Below are 10,120 nucleotides of genomic sequence, written 5' to 3'. Positions count from 1 at the left end.
AAGACATAGTTGTTTTCTATTAGGACATAAATTTTTATCTCTTTTAAATAAACTCTGCCCTGGATTAAATTGATTTGAAGGTCATTCTCATAAAAAGTAGAAAAATTAACTAAGAATTATCGTCCAATTCGGACGTCCACCGTCCGAGTACCCCGGACGAACGAAAATCCCGTCCGGGGTACGTCGGATGATTTATTCGTCCAACATTTTGTCCCCCCCCTGGGATGGGACGAAAATTTTGTCCCGGAATGAAATCTTCGTCCCGTCTGTGTCCCGGAAGTATAGGGACGGGACGATTTTTTTTCAGGACGGGACGAATCTGGCAGACTCGAGACGCGAATGAACTATTTCGTCCGCAGACGAATTCCTGGACGGAACGGTTCGGACGAATCTGAAATATACAGACACCGTCCACATCCCAGACGATCCGGAACTATACTAGTGATCCCCTTCTAGACGTAGGCTTCTCTTGTTCTAAAGCCCTTCCCACACTTTGAAGGCCCTTGACGCTTCTTGAAAATGATATCTACTCTTGCAGGCTGCTCCAGGTCTTTATTAGTGTCCACGGGCTGACGTGGCATGGACAGAGCGGTTAAATCTTATTCTTTGATGGTTTCTTGAAAAGTGCTGATCAATAATCCCCCCATGGACTTTAAGCTTGTCCTCAAGCTTAAATTGAGGAAAAGAGATTTGAAGTAATTGTTCTCAATCCCATGTAGCTTCGGGTAGTGGCAGATTTAACAACTTCAATAGCACCTCCACCCATGTGAAGTTTGTCTTGTTTGGAGAATGTCCTCTAGAGAAGCTTGCCATTCCAATCCTTATGTTAGAAACGAAGGAAGGGGTTGTGGCATATGTGTGCCCCCGAGGGCCCTTTTTAATTGTGACGCATCAAATACTGGATGCAGTGTTGATGATGCTGGTAAATATAGATGATAAACAACTAGGCCAATCTTTTTTAAGGATTTGGAATGGGCCGAAATATTTTGGCCTTAACTTCTCAAATGCCCTTTTTGCTAAAGATTTCATCATGTAAGGTCAAGTTTTTAGGTAAACCAGCTCATATTCCTTAAAGGACTCATCTTATCTATGTTTGTCAGCTTGCAACTTCATTCAGGATTGAGATTTATGCAGATGTGATTTGAGATTTGTGAGCATTAAATCTCTTTCTTTAATAGCTAATCGATGGAGTCAAATGAGGATCTTAGAGAGCAATATCTCAGTAATGATGGTGGATCTCTTCCATATACAGCCTTAATTGGAGATGTACTGATGGATGTATAGAAGGAAGTGTTGTAATTGTGTTCTGCCCAATGAAATCACTGGATCCATTTTTTTGGATTTTCTGCAGAGAAGCAACGCAAGTGACATTCCAATCCTCGGTTAGTGACTTCAGTTTGCCCATCCATTTCCGGGTGGTATGAAGAGCTGAACTTTAACTCATTGCCTTGAACTTTATGAAATTCCTTCCAAAATTACTAGAGAATAAGCTCCCTCTGTCAAAAAAAATTGATCTCAGAATCCCATGTAATTTGACTATTTCTGTGGTGAATAAGTCCTCAATGGAATTGGCTGAAAATGGGTGTTTGACTGCTACATAACATGCATATTTGCTTAGCATGTATATAATTACCAGTATCGAATAAAAACCATTATACTTTGGTAATCCTTCAATGAAATCCATAGAGATGTCTTCCCATGTTTGATTAGGAATAGGTAGTGGTTGTAGAAGGCTAGCTGTTGATAACGTTGATGCTTTTTGTTATTGACATATTTGGCAATGATTGTCATATGCCTTGATTATCTTCTTCATTCCTTGCCAAAATACTTGCTGGGATATTCTTCTAATAGTTCGCCGGAATCCCCATGGCCCCCGATTCTGGAATCATGAAATTCCTTCAATACCAAAGGAATTAATGATGATTTTTCTGTAAGCAAAATCTGATTTTTTTGTTGCATAGACGGCCTTGGAAAATGAAGTAATTGAAAATGGTCGTTGGATCTTGTTCCAATGTACTCTAGATTTTGGAAAACTTGGGATCCTGACTAATTTCTTGGTCAATGGTTGGTTTGTCTAACCAATGTGTAATAGTAAGTGAGTAACACAAACCTTCTTCTTCGGTCAAGGATGTGGAATGAGCATCTGCTACCACATTTTTCTTTCCTGCTTTGTAGTGGATGTCAAAATTAAAACCAAGGAGCAATGGCACCTATTTTTATTAAGACAGAAATTTTAAGCTGGTTGGTTGATTAGTGTAAATAGAGAACTTTTGTTACATAAGGTCATGCCTCCATTTTTGAATAGCCCAAACCACCACAATCAATTCCCTCTCATACTGACTTTAATCTAGTTCTGAGAGACATAATTTTGATAAAAATTGGATGATTTTTCTGGATTAAACTGCTCCTACAGCGTGAACTGAGACGTCAATCTATAAAGAGAAAGGTAAAGAAAAGTCAGGAAGTTGGAGTACCATTGCTGATGATAAAGCTAGTTTCAAAATTTTAAAGGTTGTTTATGCTTCGTTAAACCATCTGAAAGAATATTTGTTCAATAGTACAGTAAGTGGATGAGCTATTTCAGCATATTTTCATAAAAATCTATTGTAGTACCCTCTGAGACCCAAAAAACTCTCAGTTCCTTGATGGTTTTAGGAGAATTCCATTGCGATATTGCTTCAATTTTTTATGGATCAGCAGATACTCCTGCTGCTGAATTGCCATGCCCCAAATATTCAATATATTTTTGCCAGAATTGGTATTTCTCCAGGTTTATCTGCAGACTATTTTCTGCTAATATTTCAAACATAGTTGCAAGATGTTTTTCATGTTGTTTGATATCTGGGCTCTATATCAGAATATCATCAAAGAACACAAGAACAAATTGCCTTAGACACCTTTTAAAATGGAATTCTTAAGTAACTGGAAGGTAGCAAGAGCATTCGATAAACCAAATAGCATGACATTGAATTCATAATGCCCTTGATGCATTTTAAAAGAAGTTTTATGGATGTCAAACGGGTTCATTCTCACTTGATAATAGCCAGATCTGAGGTCCAATTTGGACAAGATAGACATTCCATGTAACTCTTCAAGCAGTTCATTCACAATGGGTATTGGAAAACGATTTGGAATAGTCAATCTGTTTAGTGCTCTGAAATCAGTACATGATCTATAACCAGCAATACTGGGCTCGAAAACAGCTATTGTAGGGCTGAATTATATTCATATCTAGTACTTTTGTGAGTCCTAAGAATTTTTTGTTAATCTAAGAATATTTTTAGGGCCTCATATCAACAGGTGTTGACCCAAGGATTAGATGAATCCTATGACCACATTCTCTAGACGGAGGCAACTTCTAGGCTTTTGTGATGAGAATTTCGACTGTATCCAATGAAGACATGAGTCTAGGTTGAGAGAGTTTACCTCAACAATAGCCATCAATTATTGTTGATTGATCCAATTCATCTAACATATTGAATCTGTCCATTCATCTTGTACTTGTTCATCTACAAAGGAAGAGTGCCTCTTCCCATTTCATTATGGCTTCGCTTTAATGGTAATAATATGATCTTACCATAATATCTTCATCATGAGATGGTTGTAGTTGGAATGAAACCAACCCAATGCTATAAGACACGTAATGCCAAGAATAATATTGAGATTTCCCAACTCAAAAGGGATCATATTTTGTTCAATAGAAAGACCTTGGAACTGTAGGAAAACTTTGGTGCAGAGTCCATCAACTAGTATAACTTGAATATTATGATAATGTAGAACTGGAATTCCCATTGGTGTGACTAATTTTCAGATGAATTTGAAGGTTGCTCCTCCATCAATTAATATCTTTACTTTCTTGTTTCTAAGAAATCCCTACAACTTGAAAGAACCATGTGTTCTAGGAGGAATTGAAGTGGAGTGAAGTTGCCATAGTTGGGCTTGGTGACTTGGTTCGTACATGAAAAATACATTTCCATGGATGCGGAAGTGTGTCGATCGATTCACAATCCATATTTAAAAGAAACATTGAATGTACCTTTTGGGGGAACTTATTCCACCCTTGACATGCTCACTTTGAGATTGTTTTGTAGCCACTCACATGTCTGGCCTCTAAAAGCATTCATGAGATCACTCGGCGCTTGGATCTCCACCTCTTCTTCTTCAACCCTCCTTGGAGACTCTCTCCTTAGTTGAGTACTGAAGTAGATAATGAAGAAATGGAGGGACTCTCAAATCAGGTTTGCATGGGTGCTTAAAATGAGACCCCTTTCCCTCTTTATATTTCACTTAATGTTTGTCTCAAAAAACCCTACAAAGTAAAGTATATCCACCAATGCCCTATATGATCTGGTGCGTGTGACCCTCTAGGCCCATGTATTATTCTAGTTAATGACTTTAGTGGCCCAATAACATTTATTGACTGACCTTATTAATTAACTATATCAACATATAGATTAATTAAATAAGGATCGATTTAACCCAATCGATAGGTTAAGTTTCCAACTCGTGGGGAGCTAAGCTACACTTTGTGCTCTAGAAGATACCGAGTAGTTTCGAACTCTCACATGGAACCTTTATTGTCATCGGTCACCATATATGTATAATCCATCATCTGTGCGAGACTCTCAAACGACTTAGTGTATGGTTTATCGTCAAACCCTAATCCGTCATTTGATTAGTATTCATGCATAATGGGGATTATTGGACTCCTCCAATATCCTCACTACCCTGGCCAGTGATTTTTTGCATCATCTTCCTTGGGTCGATCTCCTCTTATACTGAGGGAGGATGATCATGTCTTGACCACTCAATCATCTCTGTAAGCTTCTTACTACATCCGAACTATGATTTATTTAAATATTATGATTAGAGATACATAGGTCATATTCAAAACATAGTCACCCACTTACTAGATGTCCTTGGTGTCCCAAATCAGTGGATCACTTATACAACTGTGACATGAATCAACTTGATTGATGTTTAGGTATAATACCATTCACGGATTCGTACAGATCAATTCAGTGAACTCTTTCTCCAAAGATCACCCACTATCTATCTTTAGTGTCACCACACTAATAGCCATAGGATCAGCTAATGATATTCTATTCGGATAATTTGATGTTCATCTCGACTATCAATCGAAAAGGAATATCTAGAATACATGTTTGAAGAATAATGATCATTGTATTATGATATCATCATAGTTCCCTAAGTCATTGCATTTATTCATGGACTTCATTATAAACATCACACAGAATAATAATGAACCAAAATATTTTATACAATGAACTTAAATAAACATGGTAGTGCGATTGGCTTGACGGCCACATAACATCCATCAGTACCATCATCAAGATTTCCTCATACATTGGATTTTCATCTAGTTGCATGAGATCTTCTTCTGGAATGGAGTGAATTTCTTCATCTTCTTCTTATTGAAGCATATAAATGCTCACCTTCTTTTGACATTTGTAGCTTGGCTTGTATACTTCGTTGCAACTATAGCACAAGCCTTTCTCCTTTCTCTATAGAAATTCTTTTGTTGATAGTCGTGTGAGTTTCTTCTTTCCTTGCTTGTTTGTTGGGTCAAATGCTGTAGTTGAAGTATCTGGGCGAGAGGTCTGAATGTTACTTTGATATTTGCCGGATTGGGCATATGTAGTTCATGGATAGAAGTCATTACTTGGAGTAGGAATAACGGAGCAATTGTCAGGTGGATCGAGATAGGATTCCACCGATGAGAACAATGTAGAGAACAATTAGGAACAAAGTAAGATACCATCAAACCAGGACCGCACAATCCCTTATGGACGTAGGCTTCTCCTACTCTCCAGCCCTTCCCGCACTCTGACAAACCTTGATGCTTCTTGAAAATGATACCTGATCTTGCGGGCTGCTCTAGGTCTTTATTTTTAGGGTCGTTGACCCTATCAATGTCCACAGGCTGATGTGGCATGGTCAGAGTGGTTTAATCTTCTTATTTTATATTTTTTTTGAAAAGAGCTTATCAGATTCTCTTGTTAAAGTTATGTAAAGTGGAGTTGAGATATGGAACCGACATCACCCTTATTGAACTTGCCAAACAATATAAATGACACAGTCCATTACTAATCATAAAGATATTAATATTAGAACAGCTTGAATCACACCCTTAATCAATAGTCGTCACTCCACACAGAGATTGGTACAAGAATATCACCAATATACCTCTTCAAAAAATATAAGCCACTATTCACTATGAGATTGATACTATAATAAATTCATACTAACATATCATTTTCTGAGAACGACATCAGCTTTTTGGACAGTAATTCTTGTCTTTTTGGGCACTACATGAATCAGACTATGCCATTTATTGTCTGAAATAGGGTAAATAAAGCCAGCTTTGAGCCACTTGGTGATTTCTTTGGAAACAACATCATACAAATAAGGATTTAGGCATTGCTGATGTTGTAGCGGTGGCTTGGAACCCTCTTCGATAACAATTCTATGTTGGCAATTATCAGGGATAATTCCCTTTATGTCTTCAATGGCCCATCCAGCAGAACTTTTGTGTTTCAATTACACCTCTAAAAGATTAGCCTCTTGCTCTATTGTAAGTGTAGATGAGATAATAACTGGGTATGTTTTCCTTGGACCTAAGAAGGCATATTTTAGATTAAACAGAAGGGGTTTCGACTCTAATTCCTCTATAGGCATAAATATGTGATCACGCATGCTATTACCCTTCTTTTCATTTCCTTCATCATGTTCCTCTTCAAAATCACTACCCTCTACTTCCAGCACATCATAAATCATATTTTCCATAGAATTACCTTCATCATCTTCATCATCTAAGGAGCAAGTATAGACATATTCTCGACTACTATCAGGACATTTCATCAATTGAGAAATTGTTAGTTCAATCTCTTCTTTTCCCATTCTAAATTTAATTTTCCTTCATTGCAATTAGTGTTTACTCTTGTTGTAATAGGTGCATGACTAGTTTTCCCCAAAATTTTTACATCCACTACTATAAAGTCCACTAGAAATGAACATTTCTCAACTTTCATAACTACATCCATTAATTGACCACATGGTCTTCTAATTGATCCATTCGCTAATTGCAATTCTAAATTCACTAGTTGCAATTCTCTAAATTTAAAAGCTTCAAATAAGGCTTTAGGAATAATATTCACGCTTGCTCCCAAATTAAGCAAAGCTTTGCTAAATATGTCACCCCTAATTTCACATTGGATATTATTTCCGTGATTACTGGTGCTCGTGGATCTTTATGCTTATGAGGCAATTCATTCAAAAAAATTGAGCTCATATTCTCTGAAAGTTGAATCCTCTTTTGCTTCCTAGGAGGTGTACAGAGTTTTTTCACAAATTTGGACTAATCATGGATGTATTGTATTGCATCTAGAACAGAAATTTCAATAGTGGCATCTTTTAAATACTCAGGAAGTGGGCTCTCGTGTGACTTTTCTTTCTTAGAGTGTAGAGCACTAGTAAAAGGAATAGGTGGACAATAGGCTTGTGGATCGAGTTCCTTTCCATGATTTCCCTCAGCCACCTTTTGTTTTTCTACAGTCGCAACTGGATCAAGTAGTTTTTTTCCACTTCTAAGTCTAGACACAGCATTGATCTCTCTTTCTTCATCATCCTCTAATATGACATGCACATCATATGTATGGTCACTATCTATGCTACACATATTATCAACATAAAGCAAATTACTAGGATTAACACAAGCTTGGGTAGGGATTTTACCTGGCCTCGGGCCCATCTTTGTAGAGTCTTCACAAGTACCTTGTGGTGCTCAACCGTGGAGAAATGGTTGGCCAATGTGAAGTCCCATCTCCACCTTGAGCTTATCCATCTCTCGTCGATGACTCTCCTCCATTTCTTTAATAAGCTTGAGCATCCTCTTCTTGTCCTCTTGAAGCTCTTCAATCACCTTGGTGAGAGTTGCATTGGTGGGATCTGAAAAATTCCTGTAAGGTTGATAGTGTTGTTGTTGAGGTGGATGGTTCGCTTTCGGTTGGAATTGATGTTGAGGTGGGCGATTGTTATGGTTCCATCCCTGTCCTCCTAAGTTTCCTCTAGGGGGCCATTGAGCATTGTTCATCTCATGCCTACCTATGGCATTTACCTCTGAGATCATTGGGCAAACTTCTCCGGTGCGGCCGTCGCTTGAGCATCTCTCACATTGAGTTATTTGGTTACCCAATGATGGGTCGTGTGATCCTCCACTACTCTGCTCTTGCCATAGGGAGATCATTTTTTCATTCATCTTCTCCATGGCTTTTCCCATCACGACACCAATCTGTTTTCCAATTCAGTCCATGGTAATTGAGGTTCAACTCCTCTAGCATCCAACAATCTGTCTTTTCGAGAAGTAACCCTCACATGATCGGAAGCATCTTGGTGGTAGGCTAAATTGTCTGACATTTTTTGTATAAGGGCCATAGCTTCATCTTCATACATGTCTGCTATTTCACCTCCACTAGAAATATCCACTCTTCCTTTTTCGTCGCCATTCAATCCTTCATAAAATATTTCAACTAACTCCCATTTGAGAATGCCATGAGAGGGCATTTTCTTATGAGCCCCATCAATCTTTCCCAAGCTTCACTAAAAGTGTCATCTCCCTGCTGAAAATTCCTAATTTCTCTTCTAAATGAGTTTATCCTTGCTACTGTATAGTATCTCTTTAAGAAACTTTTTTCCATCTCACTTCATGATTCAAAGTTTGTCCCCAATGTTCTAAACCAGTCTTTGGCTCTATCCTTTAGGGCATGGGGGAATATTTTCATTCTCATTGCTTCCTTAGAAATCCTGGGGTAAGTACAACTATCACAGGCTTCATAATTTTTTTCTAGGAAATCATATGGCTCCTCGTTTGCTTTCCCTTAAAAGGATGGTAGTTACTAAAATTGGTGGGGGCCTATCCTAAATATCACATCATCTCCAATAGGGGCAGATATCCTAGTTAAGATGGGAGTTTCAGCTGGTGTTGAATATTCTCTAATTATCCTACTTCCTTCATTGACTACTTCAGGATTTCCTACTCCATTCCCTATAGGGTCCATTGGTGGAATTCTAATGGATGTCTCTTCTACGAGTGTAGGTGAAATGAGAGGTGATTCGGGTGAGGGAAAGTTTGCTAGTGGTGAAGTCCTATCACTGTTATCGGATTCAAACCCAGACCTAAGCTTCATACAGAATCACTAAGTTAAAACACAGTCACCCGTTAGTCTTTAGCCACAAATAACCTTTGAAATTTAGAATGATAATGAAGATAATTATCAACAATAAAATTAGCAAGAGGGTTGTAGATCACTGATTAGCACTTCCTATGCAGTTAAATCCAGAATTTGAAGTAAAATGCAGTGCAAGCAAATATATAAAATTAAAACTAAGCACTTTATATACAATTAAATCTAAAAATGTTTGAAACACACTTTTAAAGCACTCAATGGTAATCAATGTAAACCATTTTTGAATTTCCTTAGCGTTGCTTCCGGGGCAATGACGCTTTAATAAGCCAAAATAGGGGTGAATTTGCACTTGGAATGGCTAGGTAAATCTCGCAATCTGTCCTCTCAATCTCAGTAAGGGATTGTACATTTCACTCGAGCCTAGCGATTTAGAAATTCAGACCAAGATCAGGAAGAACGATGAAGAAATTTAACTAAAACATCATCCAAAATACAATAAAGGTTCAAAAACAATGAAGAAAAAATTACCAGACAGGTTTGATCTAGGCTGACGCTCCTCTCTGTCTTGCATTTGTGATAGAGCACCATCCAGAATGACCCTCTCCTCTCAAAATTCAGCTTTTATACTTAGGTTACTTGGTAAAAATTACCATTTTACCCCCATTTAGTAATTACTTTTTATCTATCAATGTATGTGTGATCTGAATTATTCAACCATACACATAGAAATAAGAGGTCAAGACAAGAAAATCCATAAAAAAATCATCTCGATCTAACTTCAGGATCAAAAGTTATGAATAAATAATTTTTGACCAATTGTCGCCATTGGATTGAAATTCATTTATTTATTAATTTCCTTTCTTAACACGCCATGATGTGTCAAATGCAGATTGGCTGGAGAAAAGTTGAATCTA

The 10,120-nt window shown here is 37.7% G+C and overlaps 1 non-coding gene across 1 annotated transcript; it reads left to right on the top strand.

Annotated features, from left to right (window-relative positions):
- The first annotated feature begins 8,566 nt into the window (after window positions 1-8,566).
- Window positions 8,567-8,673, top strand: LOC144704029 (small nucleolar RNA R71). The gene has a single exon (XR_013581718.1). It is a non-coding gene; the product is annotated as a small nucleolar RNA R71 (small nucleolar RNA).
- The last annotated feature ends 1,447 nt before the right edge of the window (window positions 8,674-10,120 follow it).

The sequence above is a fragment of the Wolffia australiana genome, chromosome 5 (assembly GCF_029677425.1).
Source record: "Wolffia australiana isolate 7733 chromosome 5, ASM2967742v1".
In the NCBI taxonomy this organism is placed as follows: domain Eukaryota; kingdom Viridiplantae; phylum Streptophyta; class Magnoliopsida; order Alismatales; family Araceae; genus Wolffia; species Wolffia australiana.
This window is presented reverse-complemented; position numbering and strand designations above follow the sequence as displayed.